The 24,607-nt window shown below is 36.9% G+C and overlaps 1 protein-coding gene and 1 non-coding gene across 15 annotated transcripts in view; one reads left to right on the top strand and one right to left on the bottom strand.

Moving 5' to 3' along the window:
• KDM4C (lysine demethylase 4C) overlaps positions 1 to 24,607 on the top strand; it is a 457,231-nt gene that overhangs the window by 192,040 nt on the left and 240,584 nt on the right. The gene's annotated exons all lie outside the window — the stretch shown is intronic.
• On the bottom strand, positions 13,435 to 13,565 carry LOC117999099. The gene has a single exon (XR_004676212.1). It is a non-coding gene; the product is annotated as a small nucleolar RNA SNORA63 (small nucleolar RNA).

Here is a 24,607-nt window from a genome sequence, read left to right as displayed (position 1 = left end):
ACTATTTAGAGAATGGGAGGGTCTGTTCTCTGGGAGCCAGTTTGTAGAAAATTGCTGTGGGGGAACAGTATTTTGGAAGGTACAGAGTGTAGTGGTTATGAGCAAATGCTTTCAAGTAACTCCCACTTCTGCCACCTAATCACTGTGTGCCCTTATTCAGGTACTTATCTGCTCTGTGCTTTAGTTTCCTTATCTGAGGTAATAATACCTGTTTTACAGAGTTATCGTGGGAGGTACCTATGTAAGGATTTTAGCACTGTGCACAGCACATAGGAATGAGGACATTTTGATCAAATGCCTGTTATTATTGACCTGATTTCAGGTATAGATTCTAGACCCAGATCTCCACAGTTACTTAAAATTATTTGGCCGTTTTGCTATGTAGACTGTATCTACTTCAGATAGATACTGTAGATCATAGCTACTATTTTTTTTTTTTAAGATTTTATTTATTTGACAGAGAGCGAGCGAGTGAGCGCATGCACAAGCCAGGGGAGCGGCAGGCAGAGGGAGAGGGAGAAGCAGGCTCCCTATATCCCAGGACCCTGGAATCATGGCCTGGGCCGAGGGCAGACACTTAACCCACAGAGCCACCCAGGTGCCCCGACCATAGCTACTTTTACTGGAGAAATAGAAAAAGCAGAATACTGTAACTAATTTATTATTATAGTCAATAGGAAAGAGTAGAATGAAAAGTTTATTGATGTCCATTGTGTTTACTAGACTTAATGGTCTCTTAACTACCTAGCTTTGGGGTTTTTTAAAAAAGAAGCTAAAAGCTTTCTAGGCTTTAAAAAGAAACATTACAAGTTTTAAAAAAGAATCATCATTATCATCATCATCATCATCAGTTAAAGTTATTCCTGCAAAAGCAGTAATATCTGTAATTTCTTCTTATCAAAAGGCTCTTGCTAGCCTCCTGGTTCAAAATACCTTTTAGGGAGATAATCTTTGTAGCTCACACTGTAAACTTCATGTGCTTTTATGGTTTAACATTGATCAGAAAAAGTAGAATTTAAGTGGAAGACTGGACCCTGATTTTGTGTTTCTAAATGTATTAAATGTTAAGATGTATTTGTTTGATTTAGAAATTATACATTAGCAATTGAAGATCAGTTTTTTTGGTGTTTGTATGTGTGTGGTTTTTTTTTTTTTTTTTTTTTTTTTTGAATCTCAATATGGCAGTTGAAATTTAGGTGCTGTCATGGAGGAGGAGTACAAGACCCTGAGATTTTTATGGGAGGTGAGGAGGAAGTACTCCCTAAAAACAGCAAAAAGGATGGGATCAGGATGTGTAGTTTTCTAAGGAAGTTACAACTGGCAATCTGTATGTAGTTTTTCATATTCCCCCTGCCTTTTTTTAGTTGAGTTTTAAAGTTTGAAACTCTGAAAACAAAAAATGCAAATCGGCTTTTAAAAACAAATGGCCTTTGGTTGGTGGAAAGGTATATAGTTGAATGGTGCCTAAGAAATTCTTTATATTGTACATAGCAATATACCCCTGAGGAGGGTATTTACCTTGCAGGGTTACTTAATGCAGTCAGGTTTTGCTTTGGGGATAATGCCAAATACTTAGTCTTCTTATTTGTAACATAGTAGGCTTATTACTGTGACTAAAAACAATCTTTGCTGTAGTACTGTGTATTGTTGGATATTGTTCTTTCTTATAGCAGAGCAAGCAGTTCTTATCTGTCGCACGCTGAGACTTCTCCCCACAGGATAGTGCATTGTCTCCTAAGTCTTGGGAACAGCCCCTTCCTCTTTTTTCCTTCTCTGCTGCAGAATAAATGTTTCAAATTTATGTTAGTCTATTTCTTTCAACACTTTTACAAATTGCTAACATATCCCATCTACATAAAATAGAACAGAGTAATTTATTCTAATTGCATACCTTGTGTTTGTGATCTCCTCCACCAAACCTCTAGCCAGAGGTTTCCGTGTTTGCCTGAATGATATATGTGTGTATGTATATATAATTTAATATACAGTTGACCCTTGAGCAACATGGGTTAGAGGTGCTGATCCCCTGAGCAGTTGAAAATCCATATACAACTTTTGACTCTGCAAAAACTTGAGTACTAATAGCCTAATGTTGAAGCATTACCGAAAACATGAAATCAGTTAACACTTACTTTGTGTTATATACTGTATTCTTATAATAAAGTAAATTAGAGAAAAGAAAATATTAAGAAAATCATAAGGAAGAGAAAATACATTTATCGTACCACACTGTTTTTACTGAAAAAAATCCACATATAAGTGGATGTGTCTAATTCAAACCCATTGTTCAAGGGTCAACTGTATATTGATATATCATATACATTGAATATATATCATATTTATATATTTGGTATATATTTAATAAATATATTTTATTTCTTCCATGCCATAGCACCCATTTTCAGAGTTGCTTATGATCGTCCAGAGAATACTGCAGCTGGAAAAGAAAGGTTATGATTTTTTCTAAGTGAGTAAAACTCAGGTCTAAGAGTTTTTCAGGAGAACAAAATGAAACAGTAAGTCTTTTGTTCTTGTAAAGGAAGTTAATATTTTTTTTTGCTCTTTCTATCTAAAGGCTTTGATAGTTTAGCAATGTCGAAGAAAGAGAAAAGCAACCATACAAAGCTGTTTTTGGAAGGTACTTTAAATGAGAACAGTCTTCCAAGACTCTGCTGGTTTTTTAGTTGGCTAAGCCATGTGTTTGGTTTTTCAGCTGGCACTGTCTTCAGTCTCCCTGATTTTTATAGCTTCCCCTTGGGAAACCAGAAAACTCCAAATCATCATAGCACTGCAGAGCCTTTTGAAGAGCTGTGTGTGGCTTAGGAGTTTATTTGTCAGTCTTCTATCATATATTTGGAGTGGTTTTACTTCTATAAATCTTATGCCTTTTTTTTTTTTTTAAGATTTATTTATTTGAGAGGCAGAGAACGTGCACAGCAGTGGGGTGGAGGGGCAGAGGGAGAGAATCTCAAGCAGACTCCATGCTGAGTGTGGAGCCTGACGAGGGGCTTGATCCCATGACCCTGAGATCATGACCTGAGCTGAAATCAAGAGTTGGATGCTTAACTGACTGAGCCACCCAGGCACCCCACACAACTTGTGCTTTTATAAATTTTGAGGAGAGTCTGAAGAAAGAAGAAAGATGGTTAAAATTGTCTTTCTTATGTAAGCTTTTATTTTCTAGATATACCAATAATAAAATAGTAGCAATTTCACTGAAGTTAACTTACTCATGTTTCATTTAATTGGAATACATAAACCTATCACTCAAAGTAAAATTTTGTTGTATTTTTCAGTTCTGCCATTAGTTTCTTTCATTCTTATATCAAATTCAGTGATGTTATAATTTTATTATAAACATTCTTTAGAGGGTGTTGATGTTAAATTTATACCTCATTACACTGAGTATAGTTTCCTAGAAATACAATAGATATTTTAAAGTTGGTGCATAGGCATCAGTGTGTGTCTAATAGATGAGTGTTCCTTGGTGTTTTAAAAGCTAATTATATTTGTAAAGATATATTTGAATATTATTATGTGATAGTCAACAAGTGACTCCCATCATCCCCTGCTCGCTCTCTATCTCTCTCTCTCTCTCTCACACACACACACATGCACACATACACTAACTTTGAGGAAGAGATTTAGGTTTTTTTTTTTTTTTTAAAGATTTTATTTATTTTTCAACAGAGAGAGACAGTGAGAGAGGGAACACAAGCAGGGGGAGTGGGAGAGGGAGAAGCAGGCTTCGCATGGAGCAGGGAGCCCGACATGGGGCTCGATCCCAACATGGGGCTCGATCCCAGGACCCCGGGACCATGACCTGAGCCGAAGGCAGACGCTTAATGACTGAGCCACCCAGGCGCCCTTTTTTTTTTTTTTTTTTTTTTTTTAGAGATTTTATTTATTTATTTGACAGAGAGAGAAGACAGCGAGAGAGGGAACACAAGCAGGGAGAATGGGAGAGGGAGAAGCAGGCTTCCCACTGAGCAGGAAGCCCGACGTGGGGCTCGATCCCAGGACCCTGAGATCATGACCTGAGCTGAAAGCAGACGCTAAACGACTGAGCCACCCAGGCGCCCGAGATTTAGGTTTTATCCTGTGGTTAGAAACCACACTTCTTGTTCGTGTCACATGTGCTCTAAACCTAGAGATAACAGTTCTCAATCTGAGTATCATTTGAGATTCAAAATGTGAGCAGTTACTACTCATCATTGTCACTATGGAGAAAAATATGAGTACAACTTTTAAAAGTCTTTGGGGGAATCCTGACAATTTTCAGTCCCACCCCTACAAAAATAGGACCCAAATGCTAGAGGATTAATACTAATGCAAATAAATACTTGAATGTGAGAGACCTTAAAATCATCCACAAGGCAGAAATATTCTTTAAGTCATTTCACCTTTAAAATTTCATAATTACATTGAAATAATGGGGGAAAAGTATAGCCAACATTTAAATACTTAAGTTTTCATTTTTGTTATATATTTCACCAGCATCTTGTTTAAATGAAATATGCATTTTTTCTAGGCACATAAATATCCATACATCACTAAATGTATAACCATTGGTGTATAATGTATAATATCCATACACCACTTTTCTTACCTAGAAATTAATTACTTTATCATTTTAGTTTCTCTTTGGCTCTCTTCATTGCATGAGCTTTATATAATACTTCAACTTTTACTTGATTTTGAAACCTCAAAATATTTATCCTATTCAGACTGATACTCTCATGCCTGAGAGGAGATGTCTGTTCCTTTCCAAATTGATTCATGTATCCTCATTGTCCTTCCCCACCTTTCCTTGGTCTTCACCAGTGGGGCTTCATACTCTGTCCACAAGCACATCAGAGCTCAGTATCCAAATGGTCTTCAGCTCTGAAACCATTCCTGTACATGCCCATTAGCAGTAGGTTTCTCTCCTCAGATGGCACATTATTTCCTCATAGAATTTAGACTATTGCCTTATATATATTTGCTATTCAGTACATGATTTAAAATTTTAATCCCATAATAAAAGTTTTTTATGTTGAGTTAGTTTAATTGTAGTATAATTAATTAATTAATTTGATGTAGTGAGGATGAAAGTGCTTTTCCCTTCACTGCTGAACAGTGATCAGTAATTTATAGGACTTGATGAAAGGAACTAACTTAATGAAGATATGAATATAGATTTTATTCTTCTTTCCCTGATGAATGGTGTCATAGACAGCTAAGAAAATGCGTTCCTATTTTAGATGAGACTGATGAAAAATGAAGTTACTGTATTTCTATGAATTTTATCCTAAAATATAAGTTGGATATAATTTCCTGTTCTGTGGACAGATCCCTAAAGGCAGGATCCTTTATCTTTTTATTTCAAAATTAAGATGTGTAAAATTTTACTGTTCTGGTACAGCATGAGTCCAGCATAAAATACTGGATGTATTTTCTTTATTCTGTTTGCAATTTCTTCTATTTGAAATTGATTTTTGTTTTGTTTTGTGGTAATTTTTCCTCTGCTTCTTTCTGTAAGATTGTCCTTCCTGCTGTCTTCCAGAATAGTTTTCTCTGCTTCCTATGACTTAATATTATATTTAAAAGATTATTTTCAAAAGCATTTATTTTTAGAAACAAATGTACAATAGCTTAAATTATGTAAAACAAATTCATTATGAGATTAATGGAACATATTCATGGAACACAGAAACTTAAAAAAAAAGCTACATATGTTTCATGGGACAATAATCTAATTTTGTTTTACCACTGGGTGTTAGCAGGAAGGCAGAATATGCTTGTAGCTAAGAGAAGCACGAGAGAGAAATGGAGTAACTTATTATCAGATGTGTCACCTCATATTGATCCTTGTGGCAGCCAGAGATGGCTGTCTACTCCCTGCCATGGTCATGCTCAGCTTGGAACCACAGCAGACTCACCAGAGGCCCAGCAGTCAGTACCTAACAGTCTGTAGGCCGTGACTAAATGTGTACATGCACAATAGAGGTTCACAAGGCTTTAGAAATGTTTGAATTACATAAATTGTCTACGTTTAAATATCAGGAGATTTCACATAAAACTCTGGAGTAACATGTTCACTTGAAAACCAGGATGATTTGAAAATCCTGCCCTGACATTCCCCCTGGGGCAGTATTTGCTGGGAGGTGAAAAAGAGGCTGTCTCCTTCAGACCATGCAAGCTCTGTCCAGTTCCTCAATTCTCAGCTTGCCCCTCTCTAGTCAGCCACAGTGGTACTTTGGGCCCTACCGCTCCCTGTGCCTGCGCAGTTATTTTGTAGGTGCCCTGGCATACTGCATTTATTCATGTTACCTGCCTGGTTCTGTGGCTATTTGAATATGCTCCCTTCCAACTTCGGTGCTCCTTCAGTCAACTAGATAGTTAAATATGTTTTGTTTGTTTGTTTTACTGCTATTGTAATCTGATTCTTTGAAAATTGATTTTCTATGTTTTGGGCATGTGAGAATAATCAGTTAGGTTTAAACTAAAAAAGCCTACACAGGGAACTACAAATGTTGGCAAGGACATGGAGAAAAAGGAACCCTCATGCACTGATGGTAGGAGTGAAAACTGGTACAGCCACTCTAGGAAAACAGTGTGGAGATTTCTCAAAAAATTAAAAATAGAGCTACCATATGATCCAGTAATTCCACTACTAGGTATTTACCAAAGAATATGAAAATACTAATTCAAAAAGATGTGTTCCTGTGTTTATAGCAGCATTATTTTCAGTAGCTAAATTATGGAAGCAGAGCAGGTGTCCATTAATCAATGAATGGATAAAGAAGTGGTATATACATATGCATATACATATATAATGGAATATTAGCCATCAAAAAAATGAAATCTTGCCATTTGCAACAACATGGATGAATCTAGAGAGTATAGTGCTAAGTGAAATAAGTCAGAGAAAGACAACAGGATTTCATTTATATATGGAATTTAAGAAATAAATGGATAAAATGAGACAAACCAAGAAACAGACTCTTAAATATAGAGAACAAAATGATAGCCATCAGAGGGGAGGTGGGTGGGGGGATTAAGAGTACACTTACCACAATGAGCACTGAGTATTTAGAGTTGTTGAATCACTGTATTGTACACCTGAAACTAATTTAACACTGTATATTAATTCTGCTGAAATTAAAATATAAATAAATAAATAAGAAGCAAGCCTCTACTGAACGCCTGTATGCATAAGATATCTGTGTGCATAATAAAGCTTTCTAAGTTCCAAGGAAATTAAGAAGTGATGAAAATTCTAATTATCTTTCCTTAGAATTTCTGGAAGGAGAACTCATTATAATGAAGTTAAATATTAGTGTGTATACATAGGAGCTTGTTCTTTTTGCTTGGATGCTGCTGATGAATTTGCCTTCCTGGTTTGCACACTGACCTCCTTCCTGAGCCCTCCTTATCTGTGTTGGAGTGAGCTTGGCACTGTGGTACCATGCTGCTCTGCACGTGCATGACCCCTGTTCCTTTACAGACTTGAGTCCAGGTGACAAGGAGTCCTTTTTGAAGGGACTGTGGATATTAATTTGCAGAGTAGTTATTCTGAATGTATGTGCTTTCATCTTCTTTAGGATAGGTTAGGCCATATTGTGTTTCAGGGAAAATATAATTACCTAAAAGTTTCAGGGAAAAGTAAACTAATTCTTAAAGATGAAACTGGTTTCTTATAATTTATCAAAAATATATCTACATTTGGTTTACTTTTCCCTTTCTTATTATGTCTGTTTGCTGTATTCATTTTTCTCATTTTTTAGTCCTTAGAGTTTTTTTTTTTTTCTTCTGTAATTATCCTCACAGCTAGTAGCCACTAAAACTTTTGTAATCTAGGTGTTAGGTACAGAATCTTATGGCTACTTCTTTTATATAAGACAGTATCCGTTTATATTTCATGTGTCCTGAACTTCATTGAGTATCACTTCTCCCAAGAAGGCATGGGCTTAGCATAAACTGTGCCTCATTGTGCTTTCCCTCAGTTATGGTATTTCTTTCTTTAGGGCTTATGAACCAACTGCTACTTTTTCCTTGTTTTAGGTCTGTGGATTTTTTTACTAATATGATTATATACTTTTGTAAATGAAGGTCTGTATCTAGTGACAATCTGTCTTTCTTTTGAGAGTTTTGTCCTGTTATTCTATAGTGAAATAAAGTTCAAGATGAGGAACATAGAAGCATAGGAAAAAAAAAAAAAGAATGTTCTAAAATACTAAGAAGTAGTTACCTCTGTGATAGAATTTCAGGAGTTTTTTAATCCTTTTTTTAAAAAAATATTTGAGAGAGAGAGAGAGCGCACGCAAGCTCTCTGGGGGGGAGGGGCAGAGGGAGAGGGAGAAGCAGTCTCCCCACTGAGCAGGAAGCCCTACATAGGGCTTGATCCCAGGATCCTGAGATCTTGACCTGAGCAGATGCTTAACCGATTAACTGAGCCACCCAGGCACCCCAGGAGATTTTTAATCTTTTGTGCTTATCTCTATCGTCCAAGTTTGAAACAATCCAACATGATTTCCTTTAATCAGAAGAAAAGTTATAGACATTTTTAGAGCATAAATATTAAGAGAAGTAAATTTTCTTTAGAAATTTGTAAACATTTTAGTCATCATTTGAAAAAATTATTTTTAAAATTTTGTTCTTTCTTTGACAAAATAGGACACCACTAAAGAGTTGCACAAGTAATTACCTGCCCCAGTAGAAACACTTTGGTCTTCTACTAAAGGGTATTTCAGTGCAGTGTGTGAAAATATGGCTTTCTGTACTAGAACCAACTGAAATGCTTGTTAAAAGTTCAGATTTCTGGGCCTCGTTTCGGGACTCATTGAACCAGAATTGAGAATACTTGAGAGAAACCTGTGCTTTTTAACAAACTCCCCAGGTGTTTCTCATATTTGCTAAAGTTTGAGATCCACTTACCTGTACTTGGCTGTGTTGTACTTGTCTAAACTTGATTTTTACCTGGATCCTTGCTAATTTTCAGTCATTCCTGGCTTAGATGTAAGATGTTATAATGTATTCTTTCAGGTTAGCTTAAATTTATATATTTATCAGATACAATGGCACAGTTTTAAAGATTGATTTTGTTGAATGATGATGTTTAAGACATTCTCTAAAATGAAATTAAATTACCTGCAAGCAGAGGGTGCTGTTGAATTGGCTCTGTATTCTGAATTTACATCTTTACATTTGAATTTATACCAGATTCAGAAGGCCTGGGCAGTGCCAGGAAGCGGTTAATATTGCAGTGATAGTTAAAGCCTTTAAGTACTTGGAAGCGAGTGTGTTAAACTTCCTTCTGCAAATTGATTTTCTTTTTTTTAAATTTTATTTTATTATGTTATGTTAATCACCATACATTACATCATTAGTTTTTGATGTAGTGTTTCATGATTCATTGTTTGCATATAACACCCAGTGCTCCATTCAATACGTGCCCTCTTTAATACCCATCACCAGGCTAACCCATCCCCCCACCCCCCTCCCCTCCAGAACCCTCAGTTTGTTTCTCAGAGTCTATAGTCTCTCATGGTTTGTCTCCCCCTCCGATTTCTCCCCCTTGATTTTTCCCTTTCTACTATCTTCTTCTTTTTTTTTTAAACATATAATGTATTATTAGTTTCAGAGGTACAGGTCTGTGATTCAACAGTCTTACATAATTCTCAGCACTCACCATAGCACATACCCTCCCCAATGTCTCTCACCCAGCCACCCCATCCCTCCCACTCCCACCCCCACTCCAGCAACAAATTGATTTTCATTTGCAGTATTTCATGCACATCAGTGATGGAATGACAACATCTTTAATAGTTTGAAATCATGGTTTAAGAGATATGCACTGTGTCTTTTGGTGATTCTTTAGAGTTGGTTCATCTTTTTTTACTTTTTCACCTATATTAGGGTATAATAAAATACATGAAAGTTATCAAAGTATTTTGGCACTTATTGTGAAAATTCTGTTCATTTTTCTAAATGTTTCTAAAACATATGGGTTACTTTTGGATAAGAAAATTGACTTCAGTATATTTTCTGTAGATGCCCTCTAAACTGGACCATAGGAACAAGCTTATAGTCAAATAAAGTAGAATCTGTTGCCTCTTTGCAACAGAGGCAATGGCACACCATGGGGAATTATGTGTACTTAGTAGAGACTTACTATTGGATTTGGGGTTGTTTCGGTAATTTGGGGGAGTTCAGTGGAAGAGTGGTTTTGGTTTGGATTAGATATTGGGAGAAAATGGGGGCAATTGTATGATCTGTTATCTTAATAATTTGTTGGGCAAGAGGAACAGAGTGGGCTAAAGCTGTAATTGGTAAAGAAGTAGCATTGTACTCATGTTAGCTGGAACTGGGAATATTGTATTAGGTTATTGTAGTTTGTATAGTGTTCTTATTTTTGTGTTTTAGCACAGTTGTGCAATGATGTTTTATTTTGTCTTGCTCCATCCTGATCCCTGAGTAACCTTTTCTGGTCTCTCATTCTCAGTCTACACACACCCGCACACACGCTCTTTTTTAGTCAGCTCATTTAGGTGAACAATAAAAGATCAATATAATTTCTCTTTTATTGTTAGAATCAGTCCAACCTTCCTTTTAAATAATTAAATTATTTTTACCTGACACTCTGGCTGTGAAAATGTATATATAAATATTATTTTGGGCAGCATAAGCTCAAAGTGATTTCGGGATTGCAAACTATCTAAAAGCACCATTGGTGTATTTTGTATTGATACTCATTTGCCTATGTGTTTGTTTCTTGAACTCATGATTAAAAAGAAAATGGTGTAAGATTAAATTAGCTAACTTAATTTTAACAAAAGTCATCACCTTTTAAGTAGGATTTACTTACTAAGATTAATGATGTGCTTATTAAATTTATAATCTGAGAATTAATCTGAAATTAGATGGTTTTGAATACTTCTTGGAAATGATATACATATGTTTAATTATCTTTTCAGATTTTCAATATGGCTTAAATCTAATAATATTTTTATTAAATAGAGCTTGAGTTTTAATCTAAGATACATTTAAATTTAAAACAATAGATTATGCAAAGTAGGATCTGTTAATATCATTTAATAGTATATTTTGATTTTATTTTTTATATTATATTAATTATATAATTATATAATTTTATTAATTATATCGAAATGTACATGACACCCCTCTATAACATTTCCTACTTTTTTTTGGCTGCCTATCATTGATCTCCACTTCGTATCACAGTAATTTTGTAACATTTTCTAGGGAGTATAGAAAGATGATTCATTTTTTGCTCCAGCATTGTTTAAATTTTTTTTTCTGTTATTTAGTTTTAAAACATTTCCTTTAGGGGCTCCTGGTTGGCTCAGTTGGTTAAGCGTCTGACTCTTGGCTTTGGCTCAGGGTATGATCTCAGGGTGTGATCGAGCCCCGCAATGGGCTTCCCACTTGGCGTGGATTCTGCTTGAGATTCTCTTTCCCTTTGCCCCTCTCCTCCATGTGCACTCTTTCTCTCTAAAATAAATGAATAAATCTTAAAAAAAAGAACCCCACATTTCTTTTAATTGTCACAACTCGTTATTTATAATGACATGCATGTTTTTAGGATTGATGTCCAGATTTGCGATAAACCTCTTTCATTTTTCTTTCATATGCAAGCTATAATATTTCCAGGCTTTTCAAGGTGTTTATGTGACTGTGTTTGTGAATACATATGAATATATATTTTTTGAATTGGTGACACTCATTAACCAGTATGTCACTGAAGTAGTACATTATGAGTTTTACTTTGTTGTTGTTGTTGTTGATGTTAGTATTTCATGTCTAATCAGAAAACCTGTCTTTGTCATTCTTTCTCATTAATTGGATTACCAGGTAATCCTAAAGCCTTTTCATTACTTCTATATAAAATTTTACCTCTCATCTCAAATTAAATGCATCCCAAATTGGCTGCTTCTTGGCCAGATCCCAGTTTTCTAGCAGCTACTCTAATGCTACCTGACATAATGTAAAGTAAGGGGAAGGAAAATTAAATGGAGGGGATCATTCCTTTAACAGAATCAAATGAGAATCTTTTACTATTGTAAATTAACAAACATATAACCATGTGAATGCATTTCTAGGTCTTTCCCAGGACAATCTCTGGAAGATGTTTATATTCACTGTCTTGGGCCAATTTTCTCTCAAGAATGTCAGTTTATAATTTCTACAACTATATTTCTCTCTGCCTAGTTCTCTGTACCCTTACGTAGCTCTGGATATGAACACTATTTTTTTTTCTAATTTTATTGAGGAAAAATGGAAATTGCTTCCATTTGCATTTCTTTGAGTTCTATAAGAGGTTGAACATTTTCATCTTTATTCATCATTTTATGTTTTAAAAAATTCCTGCTGTTTGTCCTTTACATTCTATTTTTTCATTAGTGTTTTCTTGCTATGTTATATGAGCTTTGTATTTAATTAGGGATAGTCATGTCTGCCAGTTTTCTTTTGTAACCTGTATGTTCAACATTTGGTGTTATGCTCAAAAAGCCTTTCCTTACTTTAGAATATTGTAGTAACAGTCATTTAGATTATCATTTATTAATTTTATAATTTCTTTTCTAGAATTGATTTCATTGTATGGTGTGAGGCAGAGAGCAAACTTAATTTTTTTTGAAGATTTATTTACTTAATTGAGAGAGTGCAAGCATGCAGTGGAGAGGGACAGAGGGGGAGAGAGGGAGTCTTTTTTTGTTTGTTTGTTTGTTTTAAACAGTATTTCATAGGGCTGGTTTGGTGATCACAAATTCTTTTAGTTTCTGTTTGTCCTGGAAGCTTTTTACCACTCCTTCTATTTTTAATGACAGCCTAGATGGATAAAGTATTCTTGGCTGCATATTTTTCTCATTTAGTACCCTGAATATATCCTGCCAGTCCTTTCTGGCCTGCCAGGTCTCTGTGGATAGGTCTGTTGCCAATCTAATGTTTCTACCATTGTAGGTTACGTATCTCTTCTCCCGAGCTGCTTTCAGGATTTTCTCTTTGTCTCTGAGACTTTTAAGTCTTACTATTAGATATGGGGGTGTTGACCTATTTTTATTGATTTTGAGGGGGGTTCTCTGTGCCTCCCGGATTTTGATGCCTGTTTTCTTCCCCAAATTAGGGAAGTTCTCTGCTATAATTTGCTCCAAAATACCTTCTGCCCCTCTCTTTCTTCTTCTTCTGGGATCCCAATTATTCTTTTTTTTTTTTTTTTTAAGATTTTATTTATTTATTTGACAGAGAGAGACACAGCGAGAGAGGGAATACAAGCAGGGGGAGTGGGAGAGGGAGAAGTAGACTCCCCGCTGAGCAGGGAGCCCGATGTGGGGCTCGATCCCAGGACCCTGGGATCATGACCTGAGCCGAAGGCAGACGCTTAATGACTGAGCCACCCAGGCGCCCCTCAAGTCAGTGTTTTACTTGGTAAACATGTCTGAGACCATGCATCCCTGGCTGCTAAGCACCATGGCAGACAGGGCTAGAAAGGTAACAGCTTTATTTTGAGCAGGGGGCAAAGACAAGGCAGCACTTTACAGCTACATTGTAACTAGATCCTGCATCTGGGATCCCAATTATTCTAATGTTGTTTCGCTTTATGGTATCACTTACCGAGAGAGAGAGAGAGAGAGAGAGAGAGAGAGTCTTAAGCAGACTCCTGGGAGTCCAACACAGGCTCTATCTCAGGACCCTGAAATCACAACCTGAGCCAAAACCAAGGGTCAGGCGCTTAACCGACTGAGCCACACAGGTGCCTTGCAAACTTAATTTTTCCATGTCTTCTTGTTTCAAATTGTTTACTTGAAATTGAGTTTTAAAATAATTTTTTAACCAGTTTATCTCTAACCTATTTATCGTCTTCTAATATGGGGGTCACCTGGAGAATTTTTAATTGGTATGGGGACCCCATCCCAGAACAGGTAAGTCTGAATCTCTGGGTATGTGAACTGTTCATTGGTATTTTTTACAAACTTGTTAAAAAGAGTGAGGGAAGAGAAAAAGGGAAAAGAGAGAGTGCAAGGACTGACAACCACTGCAGTACACTTTTATAATCATTTGCATTTGTGTGTGGGTTTTCATTGTTTTTATTGGTTTCTCCATCCTATATTTGTTACTTATTCATTATAATTTACTGATTCTTATGTTTCCAAATATAATTTGGTTTCCTGTTTATTCTAGGAGAGGTGCTATAGCATCTCTTATTCAGTTGAGTTTGGATTTAGCTTTATAAAATAAATCCCCATTTTTATGGTTACCTCTGAATGGAAATAAGTTTACCTGATATTAATTATAGTATCAGTCTTTTGAATTTGTAATCTTAAGAGTTACCAATTAGCTGCATTAAAGAAAGTTAACTGTTTTGTGACTTACCCAGAAATTTATTTCTTTTTAATATGAGTAACTTTGCATAACTGTCTGAATTCTGTAGCCATTATTTGATGGCATTCATTAGCTTCAGCTAACTCCTTGGAAGAGATGCAGCAGTAATAGTAATTTCTTATAATACATTATTTGATAATGTAAACAGTAGAATTATGCTCTGGGTTAAAATATGTATGTATATACACACACACACAGGTACATGTATACAAGTAGACCTTGTAGAAAGGCAAATGGTAATAACAAAGATGACGATATATATGACTTTTCCCTTTTTCTCTTTCCTCACTCTTTTTTGTTTGTTTTAATGAAAAGGGATTAGAATGTGATAAATTGCTCTTCTTCCTTTTAGATTGTAAGATCCTATATTCAACTTCTGGATTAATGGGTTGAAGGGACAGCAGAAGCTTTTTATCTTTTTATTCTCTCCAAATATTATATTTCATTTAATGTGCCATTTTCCATCAGGTCCTCGGTATTTTGGGCTTTTTCTAGCCTACAGGATTCATATTTCTTGATAGTTCACTTATAACAATTCCAAGGCCACATATATATATGCCTTTGAGCTGTAAATTAAAACCCCATAATGGGGCGCCTGGGTGACTCAGTCGTTAAGTGTCCGCCTTCGGCTCAGGTCATGATCCCAGATTCCTGGGATCGAGCCCTGCATCGGGCTCCCTGCTCAGCGGGAAGCCTGCTTCTCCCTCTCCCACTCCCCCTGCTTGTGTTCCCTCTCTTGCTGTGTCTCTCCCTGTCAAAAAAATAAATAAAAATCTTAAAAAAACCCACAAAACCATAATGAACCTTTTCTATTGGACTCAGAAGCCCAATATCAATTTCTCTAGCCATGATCTAATTATATTCAGTTGCTGCTCATGGGGGGATTTGATACATCTCATGAAATATGGGCACCACTTGTTACATCTCATTTGTTGCTGGGAGTTGGCTTTCTAAGAAGTTGAAGAATGTCTTGGGAACTGGGTGGGGTCAACAATGCATATTTATGGTGGAGGCTGTTGAGTATCTCTTATAACCAGAATTGACCATTTTAGTTGAGTGCTATAGGTCATTATAATGGGACAGTGACATATAAGTATACAATTTAGAAATAACATTGAAAAAACACTACATTAAGAATTTGACTATCATTCACATATTTTATACATTTAAGAATAAAATAAGCATGCAGTGTAGAGACATTCAAATTCATTTACAAATAAAATAAAAACATTTGTGTGATTTAGTTTAGTACTTTTTTTTTTTTAAAGATTTTATTTATTTTGAGAGAGTCAGCAAGAAAGAGAGAGCACGAGCAGGGCGAGGGGCAGAGGAGAGGGACGAGCCAACTCCCCGCTTAGGAGGAAGCAGATGCAGGGCTCAATCCCAGGAACTTGAGATCACGACCTGAGCCAAAGGCAGATGCTTAACCAACTGAGCCACCCCGGCGCCTTGGAATTTACTACTTTGCATGTACTTTGTATGTAAATTGGGAGTAAAGTCATAAAAGCAGTAACCAGGAATATTATTTAAATAGTTTTTGTGTTATTACACAATTTATGAAAATTGACATATTTTGTCATTTTAAGCATATTTAGTTGTTTCTTCCTCTTTATCCTCTTAGGAGTAGGGTAATATGATTTTATTCTATTACTTCATATTTTAAGAAATATAACTAATTATAAAGATGAACTTGAGTTGGCTTAAGACATGTATTGCTAGTGACATTGTAAATTGGTCTAATATTATGAAAGGAAATTTGAGAAAAGGTCTGTAAAACTTTAAATATGTGCATACTCTATGATCTGGCATTTTATTTCTAAGAATTTGAGCTAAGGAAATAGATATGAAGAAATAGGTACAGATACATGCAAGATTTTATTTGTAAAGATGTTCAACGTAGCATTATTTAAAACAGCAAAACAAAACAGCCTGACAGCTGACAGTGTCTAGCAGTAGAGGATTAGTGACATAAATCCTGGTGCAGTTACATAGAAAAATACTGTGGAGCCATTCAACAGTGTCGTTAGGTGAATACTTAGTGCCACGGGACCTTGTTGAGTGTGTTCTAAGACAGACCTCATGTGAAGTACGGTTCCCGTGACAGAAGTGCACTTAGATGAGTGTACAAAAAGTACATTAAAGGAACGCATGGGTGGCTTAGTCATTAAGCGTCTGTCTTCGGCTCAGGTCATGATCCCAGGGTTCTGGGATCGAGCCCCACATCGGGCTCTCTGCTCAGCGGGAAGCCTGCTTCTCCCTCCCCCACTCCCCTGCTTGTGTTCCCTCTCTCTCACTGTCTCTCTCTCTGTCAAATAAATAAATAAAATCTTAAAAAAAAAAAAGACAAAAAGTACATTAAAGGTTGTGGTTCTTCCTAGGTGGTTATTATTTTCCTCATGGTATCCTTTGTTACTTTTTGACATTACTCCAATGAGCATGTTTTAATTTTGCAGTTGGGGTGGGGACCAAACACATATTTTTAAAAATTTTTGCTTCCTGAGATGCCTAGTACTTGCATTTTTATGTGATGTCTTTTTATAAATGGTTTAAAGCATCAGGATGAATATGATAATATGTAACAAAATATAGCACATTATTGGAGCCATTTTCATGATTAATTGATACTTTTCTATTTTAGATGTTAGAAAATTTCTTGCCAACTTTTCTCTGTGAAAGATCTTGGCAATAGATCTTTTTTGTTCATTTCAGCACATTTTATGAATGGATATTTATTATGAAAAGCATCAAACATCTTCCTTTCACTAAGAGTTGACAGCCAGAGTGTTCTCACTTGATTGAACTGATGGCATATAATAGTCTGTTTATTTAATCACTTTAGCTTACTCAGCCATTTTGAACCATGATGGAGTAAAGACTCTCTGCCTTTACTTTTTGAAGATAAAATTGAGAGATTTAAACATGATTTATTCTGCTTTGACCCATAGTTTGAATTAACTTGGCTGTTTGCATTCATTTTCGAGAAGCACTCAATCCTTCCAAAGTAATAATCTAATCAATCCCTTTGTTTTTTCAAATTGCTCTGGAGACAGTCCTAAGCTACCTAGACTATCAAGCTTTCTTTTATTAGAGTAAGAAACATAAAATTGATTTTCATAGCTCATTTTGAAAACAATATGTATTTAAGAGAGCAACATTTTGTTTCTAATAAAAGTCTCATTGTATGATGTTATACAAACATTTTGCCAATTCATGCTGACCTTTGCTTACTGATCCTCAGATACGATTAGTGAGCTTTGAGAGAACTGAGAGTTTTTAAGTGCTGTTGTCGAATTAGTTCTGGGTGATAGTAAATACCACCATCTCACCTTGCTTCTACTATGGGCACCATATACTTTCAGGCATAGTTGTTGGGTAGTCTGCAGGCAGTATTTCCCACAGAGGCCTTCTGTGCTCTTTTCTTACCCAAGCGCTATACCTTATTCTATTTTCATATTGAGCTGACCAGGCAGCACCCCTTCTAAAGAATTGTTCTCTCCCTACCTTCAATCCCTTTATTTTCTATTGGTTATGAACCAATGTATCTTTCAATGTCTACTTTAAGTAGCAGAAGCACCCTTCCCCATGCAGTATGGCTTTTTCCTGGGGCTTCATTTCAATTTCTTTTTGGTAGTTGGTCATGTAAAAGCCTTTGGACTACATTTTTTTTTTTTTATGTTCCTAGAAAAGTGGGGCTGTGCTTTTATTTATCTCAGTGCTTTCTTAAAGCTCTGTAGAATTCCTGCATATATATTGAATAAAATTAAAGATTTTATGTGATAATGAACTATTCTGGTAGCTACACTTACTTGCCAAGTAAGATAGACAAAATACACAGGATATGATCTTTTATCCTTCCTTTCAGGGGTACTTAACTTGGAGTCCAAGGAGAGGACTTAGTGATCTGTGAGCCCTATAAAATTATATGGAAAATCCTCACATGTGTTTATATGTGCACTTTTCTGGAGTTTGGGTCCATAGCTTTTTATCAGATTGTAAACAGCAATTTCTACAAGGTTAAGAATGTCTATTACCATTCTAAGTAATTTTTGAAGAATACCTAAGCCCAAAAGAAGGAGAATCAAAGCCAGTAACTGTTGTCAGTTCATTCAGAATCTCTAAGTGGTCAGAATTGTTATGCCTTCTTCCTATTTCATGGGTTTTAGAACCTGGGAAAAATCAGAAAATTCTTGTTCAGTTCAATTTTGGGTTAAGTTGGCTAGGGACAGAATATGGCAGCTTGAGAATTGAAGGCTGGCGTCTGGCCCTAACTATTTTGCTTTCATCTCTAGTTACTCAGAAGGCATTAGGGAGTTTTTGTCAAAGACTGGGAATGCTTAGTTTGCTAGTGTGAACAATCATATACTTTGGAAGGTCAGTGCTGGACCACTGGGCCTCCCCTTCAGAAACAGAGTGAGTGCATGCAGGCTTAAAAGGACAGTGCTGGTAACTGGATAGTGGAATCCTCTGGATTTCTAGTGTAGAGCTTATGTCTGGATGCCTCCCTGTGTTTTAGCAGAAATTCTTCTATGGGGTGGGAGGAATGGACACAGAATTTTAAAAGGATAATTTTTTGGTCAGTGATACGAGACAAGTAATCATTCAGTTATTTAGGTGGGATGAAGCACAGAAAGCTGAAAGGCTCAATGCACAGTTGTGTATGTTGGAACATTTTTATTTTTCACCTCTGAATGGAGGCAAAACTGTCCACCATTTTGTTGCTTGCCCTTGTTTTGCCCTTTCTTTTACACGGAGGGCGGTGAACCATGACTCAGGTTCCACGGAGCTGAGTGTAAAGGCGCTTCCAAGAGCTGAGCGGAATGTCTCTGATCTGGATTCACTTAATCATTCAGCTCTCCCATTCTTTTGCTGGCAGATTTGCATGGAATTTGTGCTACAGTCTTATCAAGTAAGTCTCCTGGAAAGGAGAGTGTGACCAGCTTCTATTAATGGCACAATGGTTTTTAAAATTTAGCACTTGAAAAATTTTCAGCTTCCTCTTTTTTTGTTTTGTGAAATAGTTATAATCTTTTGGCTTGTTTCCACATTTTCCTTACCAGCAGTACCAAATCAATTAACTGAATTGTGGGGAAAAATACTCCCTTTCTATCAAACTGTCTCATAATTTGATGTATTAACTTTAATTTCCATAGCAAGTCATTAACCTCAGATGGGATACAGTGACATTTTTGTCTAATACAAAATTATTCTCCATCTTTATAATGTGAATAATGTGGCACATTACAGCCAGTTGCCTTTAGCTTGGGTTGGAGATATACCAGAGCTGTAACACTTATGACTGTGCCTTATTTCCAGAGCCTCCTTTAGTTATTTCAAAAATGGTGATATGGGTGCTGATAACTCCTGTCTTTTAATTTTGTGTTAACTGCCTAGTCAAAGAGTCAAATGCCACCTCACCTGTTTTTCTAAGTTCGGGGTTGGCAAGCTATGTCTCCTGCCATTTTTGTAGATAAAGTTGTTAGGATACAGCTGTGCGTATTTGTTTATGTGTTTGTTATTATGGCTGCTTTTATACTACAATGACAGACTTGAGTAGTTGGGACAAAGATCCTGTGGTTCACAGAGCCTGGAATATTTACTCTCTGGAGTTTTTCAGAAAAAGATTGCTGGCCACTTGGTCTGTGAGATCTGACTAGGCTCAGGAGCATTTTCAAATGTCTGGCATTTTCAAATGTCTACGTAGCTTTAGGTGGAGAACCTGCTGGCCTGCCTGTTGGTTGCAGAGATGTTTCTTCCCTTTACCAGAGCACGTGAAGTGGTGTTCCTTTCTTTGGCCGCAGACCTCATCGGGAACTCTGTAGTGCTCTGAGGCCATGTCTGTAGTACCACAACCTTTTCCGGCATCCTCAGGCGTGGCTGTAGTTTTGAGATGGTATCTTAAGGGATAGACTGGTTTGAGTTGTGCTCTTCCTCACGGTGAGCACGTGTTGCACTTTCATACTTGGTTAAGACGGGCAAGGGACCTGCCGGCTTTCCTGATTGACTTCATAGATTAGCATGAAGCATGACCTCTTGTTTGTGATATTTTTCAGGTGGCAGCATCTAGACTTGGAAAATAATGACTTTGGTATAGGCTCTGTTATTTGTAATGCCCTGAAAATGCATGTGCAAATTCTCTCTGGCACACAACTGCTTAGAAAGATAATGCTCTGCAAAATACCACCAGTCATCACTTTTGATATTTATTTCAATCACAAATCCTTTAATATATTTTATTATAAATATTTCAAACTAAATCTACCATTCATTTTCTTTACAAAATGAGTAGTTGCAAGACTGAAATCTACATCCTAATTTTCATGGAGATTTTTGGCATTTGCCTCTCCATTCTTCATTGCAGCCTTTCTTTTGGGACCTCATTCCTTCCAGGCAAAAAAGGGCTGCATTTTGGCCAATTTAGAGCTTGTCAAAAGCATAATGAAATTAGGGGAAAATTTTTTTCTCTGCAGTAATGGCAGCAGCAGCGGTGGTGGCAGCCATGTCATCAAAGAGTATTTGCGGGTCATGATCCCACCACCATGGTAAGAGCTGTAACACAGAGACTACTGCTTCTCAGAAGACCATTTTTTTCTTCTGTGCATAGAACCATGGTTCCTTCCCAGAAATGTCCTGTGATGCAGATGATCTCTGTCATGCATGCCTCTGTGAATGGGTATTCGTTCTCACAAACTTGATGTGGGGTGTGATAGATACTCTCTAATAGAGGCACAGTTTTATTCTGTGGGAAATGGAACCAGGGTGTCCATGTTACAGTGGAGCTATGTCAGGTGAGGTGGCGTGATGACAGGGTGGTATGTGCTCAGTTTTGGAGTCAGAGAGCTCGGTCTACACACTGGCTCTGATCCTTACTGACTAGACAACCTTATATAAACCACCTAGCCCTTCTGAACCTGACATTTCTCTACAGTAAAATGCACACAGTAGGAGTACATATGTTTATGGTGGTAGTAGTAGAAGTATAATCACTAGAAACCTACAGAATCCATGTTTGAGGGCCGCAGAGATGTTGGATTGTTAGATGGTGTGACCTTCAACTATATTACTTGTCCAAGGGAAGGAATGATTGTGGATAGGCAAGCATTAGTTGTGTTCAGCTAGTCCAGTTGTTTTGTAAGCAACATTTGGGGCTTTGCTGTAGCAAAGCTACCTTTTCCTTTTTTAATTGCTTGTAGATTCTCTTTTCATTGCAGGGCAAAGAGTTTTTTCCAACTAGGTGTTTTCCAAACTGATTCATAGTTCTGTCCTTTCCCTGTCAACTCCACACTTTGCCAAACAATTAACAACAATAACACAATTACAGAAGACTACCAAAAGAGTGTTTTTAGTGGAAATCACTTAATTATTGTGACAGTAGCTAAGGACAAATAATAACATAGCTCTGAGTAAGGTATCATTTCATCTCTTGAATAGTTCAGTTATAAAGTTTATGGTTTCTTTCATATGATAACATCACTAGAGAGGAAAAAATAGGGTTTTGTAGAAGGTATTGTAGAGTCCTAGACGGAAATCATAAGATCCTTTTTATGCCTCCCTTTCAAAGCCTAACACCTAAAATAAATCATTCATAGTCATTCCCATGCTTTTTCATCCCTTTTCAGAGCTATCCAGGAACCCAAAGACCAAATGACTTGACCTGAGAGAGCTCTACCCCCAGATACTTTCTCTAAAAGAAACAGGTGAGAAGAGAGCTGGAGAGCCCCCAAGCTTTCTTCCTGGCTTTATAGTTTTTGAAAATGCCTGCAGAGTCCCACCCTCCAGTCTTGGGCCCCTTCTCCTCATGCATCCACAGATGGAGGAGAAGATGTCAGTTGCCCCTTCTCTCTTTAGAGTGTTGGTCTGTCTCATTGCATTGTTGTCATTTTCTTCTGCATTTTAGACGATGATGTCTGTCATGGGCTCCTAGAGAATATGCCCTATATTGTTATTTCTGAATTTTTACTGGCCTAATGAACTTCAAGCATTCTGACTCTGTCTTGTTTGTAGTTATTGTAGCATAGTGCTACTGGATAACACAGCCACATATTTACACTGAACAACTGGAAAAGCCATTTCATGGGTTTTTACACGGTCACATTTACTGAAGACGTGCACAGCTACTATCATTCTGTAGATTTGTTTCAATTTATGAGTTCCTATTAGAGTTCATAAGACAACTCCAAGAAGTGTAAGTGACTTGTAATTTATAGCCATGGTATGTTAATTCTGTGAAATTGTAGTCTAGTTAGGCTATATGAATTATGACTACACTCGTAAGTTGTTTACACCAAACAACATGATAGATATATATGTCTTCCTTTGAATCATAGTAAAAGGAAATGCCTGTCAACCTAATTTATCACCAGGCATGTTCATATTTAAAGCCTTTTATGGTGAAATAAAAGCTTGACCTAAAGATTATGGTTACTTCAGACTTGACAGCAGCTGTGCCCGAGGTGTAAAATACTGCAGGGCCTTGACTGCCATAATAAAAGCTGGGTAGCCCCTGTGGAAAATTGTTACATGAGGTGAATGTTCTTAGATGTAAAAATGATTAAAGTAATCCTTCCAATCAGAAGTCTGAGAGGTCATCTGCTTCAAGTCACTAGAGGTCCTTGTCAGGTTAAGAACTTTCCTATGTCGCATGGAGGAACTGGAATCTTGGCCAGTGTGCCTTCCCCCTCACCCCTTTGCTTCAGGATAGAACTGCAGTTTTGACATTAATCACAGATATATGCTCTGTCTCAGTCCACAACATCTCTGAGGCAGGAGGAGGAAGAAAAGGAAACTCTTTAAAGAGTGTCACATAGAGAACGATGGTTTAAAAATTCACACTGACATGAATTATCATGTACACATGCAACTATTTGTCCCATATTTGAGTGCCCGCTGTGTGCCTGGGGGTAGGGTTGAGCAGAGTGCTGCAAGTAGTAGACAGTCCCTGTCCTCTGGCAGTCTAAACTAGTGCAAGATTTCTTGACCTCAGCACTGTCGTCATCTTTAGCAGCTTCTTGGCCTCTGCCTACTGGACAACCAGAAATGTCTCCGGGCATTCTCAGATATCCCTTGGGGGGCAAATAGCCTGCAGTTGAGAACCACTGTGCTTGTGGGCACTACTGGTGTGGGAGACAGGTAAGCATAGAGAGAAGTAAGTACTAAATACACACGGTAGGATGGACTAAGCATGAGTCACACAGGGTGCTGTGCAAGAAAATGGGGAGAGGTGGCTTTCAGAACACTCTCAAATTCACTGTCTTTCTCTTAGGCTGACACTGAACTACATTACAGTGTCTCTTACCCCACTCAGCAAGTGTGTTTATGTTTTATCAGAATTACTACTTTTCAAACATTTGAAACATTTTTGGTTTATTAAAGGCAGTATATAAAATTCTTTTTTTCTTTTTCTTTTTAAAAGTTAAATATTGCTTGTGCTGAATAGCCACAAAATAACAAAGGATGGTTTTATAATTATCTAGTGGTAATTACATAGTACAGTCCTGCCATCATGTTGCTACATATGTGCAGTACTGAAGAGAAGCTGAGGAATTGAAGATTCTGTACCAGCATAGAGAGAAGAATCAGGTGGTTTGCTCACAAGTTTAGCACATCAGCTACTGAAAGTTATCCTTCTACTTTCTATCAGAGATGGAATTGATTGTACAAACTGTCAAAAAAAGTTTGTAAAATTTCTGTATGTATAGAAAGTCACATTTTAAACTATTTCTCAGCAGAAAGAATATAGCATAATTACTTGGTAATTCATAAACAATTTTTTCTTCTTTTATTTTGAACTAGTGACTTAAGTTCAGAATTATTTATAGAAGTAATCTTTATTATCACAATTCAAACTTGTGGGTGTAATGTGCAAAGTAAAGGTCTGTGCCCCTGTCAAAGACAAACAAAAATAAAAACCAATTAATCTGTAATGGTATTTAATGTTACTTTTCTGTCATCTGCTTATCGCCACAGTTATTTTTCCATGTTATTGCTTCTCCTATGTAGAAATTGCCATCATTGGGCGCCTGGGTGGCTCAGATGGTTAAGCGTCTGCCTTCGGCTCAGGTCATGATCCCAGGGTCCCGGGATCGAGTCCGACATCGGGCTCCCTGCTCTGCGGGGAGCCTGCTTCTCCCTCTGCCTCTCTCTCTCTCTCTCTGTCTGTCATGAATAAATAAATAAAATCTTTAAAAAAAAAAAAACCAGAAATTGCCATCATTAAAAAAAACCAAAC

The sequence above is a fragment of the Mirounga leonina genome, unplaced genomic scaffold, assembly GCF_011800145.1.
Source record: "Mirounga leonina isolate KUSES-001 unplaced genomic scaffold, KU_Mleo_1.0 Mir_447, whole genome shotgun sequence".
Taxonomy (NCBI): Eukaryota; Metazoa; Chordata; class Mammalia; order Carnivora; family Phocidae; genus Mirounga; species Mirounga leonina.
This window is presented reverse-complemented; position numbering and strand designations above follow the sequence as displayed.